Source organism: Octodon degus, unplaced genomic scaffold (assembly GCF_000260255.1).
Source record: "Octodon degus isolate 3935 unplaced genomic scaffold, OctDeg1.0 scaffold00233, whole genome shotgun sequence".
NCBI classification, from domain to species: domain Eukaryota; kingdom Metazoa; phylum Chordata; class Mammalia; order Rodentia; family Octodontidae; genus Octodon; species Octodon degus.
In genome coordinates this window covers 2,443,058-2,444,769 of record NW_004524809.1, presented here as the reverse complement: position 1 = coordinate 2,444,769, position 1,712 = coordinate 2,443,058, and the positions used below count along the sequence as shown (strand labels likewise).

Below are 1,712 nucleotides of genomic sequence, written 5' to 3'. Positions count from 1 at the left end.
TGTCTCATTGCTATCTGTTTATCAATAAAACTTTGAAAAAAAATAAAAATAAAAATAAAAAATAAAACAAAAATTAAGAAAAGACCTCCTCTGGGGCCAGGGAGATGGCTCAGTAGAATAAGCGCTTGCCTGACAAGTGCAAGGGCCTGAGTTCAATACCTGGTTCCACCAAAAAAAAAAAAAAGAAAAAAGAAAAGACCTCCTCATTATTATATAAATGGCCTGGAAAGGCAGCGTAATGTGCAAGAGATCAAGGCCACTGCCCCCTCCAACAGGGTTGCATATGGCCAGTCCTGATTACCTATCTACCGAGGAAGTCAGAGTGCCCTGTGGCTGTCTCAGAGGCTTCTGAGAAGGTCACATGTGATAGGCGCACTGCTAGTGACACCCTGACCTTAAGGGTGCTGCAGGCCAGAGACCAACAGCCCTCTGCACCCATGGGATCCACTCAGGGCCTCTAGGATGCAGCAGGGCAGTTCAGCCCTGAGGTTCCTCCTCCAGGTCTCCCATCAACCTGAAGTCAAATATGCACTTAAAGAAATGTGACTGTCATGGCCTGCACACCACCGACTTGCTGTGTAACCTGGGCCATGAACTCTCCTCTAAGTGGGTATAGGCCCAAGTGAAGAGACTAGGCTACCTCAGGCTGACACTGCATGTGCAAAACTCTGCCTCCACCCGAAGTGTGTGCATTCTGCTAGAGATGGGCCTAGCTATAGCTTATATTTGATTCTCACAGAGCTCCACCATCCAGAGGAAGTTAAAAGTCCATCTGGTGATCTCCAAGGAGTCATCCAATAGCACTTCATCTCTGTGACTTGTTGGCAGTGGGCACAGGATACCATTGCTAACCCTGCATCCACTGAACACAGGAAGCAGAGACTCTGGACTCAATGACCAGCCCAGATGTAGAGCTTCTGGGGCTGTGTCACTCTATACCTCACGTTCTTCCTCTTAGCCCCATGCTGGGGGTCAGGCAGGATTTATCTGTAACTCAGTTCTATGCACAACCTACCTGGTGCCTGGCAATAGGAATCCCCCATTCCACACCTGTACCCCACAGAGTCCTCCTCACCTTCTCACCTCTCCTCAGACCCCAAGTCAAACTGCACTCCTGGTCTCCATCGCAGGCCCTCCCCTCACAGAGGAGACCATGCCCCCTCTATCTGGCCAGACCAGAAATTCTGAGTCATGCTTGCCTGCTCTTGCGTGCATGTGGGCACACGCGCGCACATGCTCGCTCTCTCTCTCTCTCTCTCTCTCTCTCTCTCTCTCTCTCTCTCTCCTCTCCCTCCCTCCCTCCCTCCCTCCTCTGGCAGGCAACACTGAGCTTTTAGTCAGAGTCTATCCCCACCAATCTGATCAGCCTCATCCCTCCTGGCCCCACTCATGCCTCTGGCATTGGGGGTGGTGGTGTCAGACTAACTCTACCTTTATTCAGAGCCTACTGTTTTTAGGGAGAATCATGTGGGGAAGGCCAAGACCCACCTGGCCATAGGCAGCACCCAGCCCCAGATAAGTACCTGTGGAGTCACCTGCCAGAACCAGAGCTGATATCTAAACCATCTACCACCCCAACCTGCAAGCTAGATTTTACAACCATCAAAAGGCAGGTAGAGGGGCTGGTGAGATGGCTCAGTGGTCTAAAGCACCTACTTAGAACAAGCTTAGCAAAGCACAGGGACCGCAGTTCAATCCCCTAGCACCACATG

The 1,712-nt window shown here is 50.9% G+C and overlaps 1 protein-coding gene across 5 annotated transcripts in view; it reads right to left on the bottom strand.

Annotated features, from left to right (window-relative positions):
• The window catches only part of Ift122 (intraflagellar transport 122), a 63,555-nt gene that overhangs the window by 49,766 nt on the left and 12,077 nt on the right, over nt 1-1,712 (bottom strand). The window lies entirely within an intron of this gene.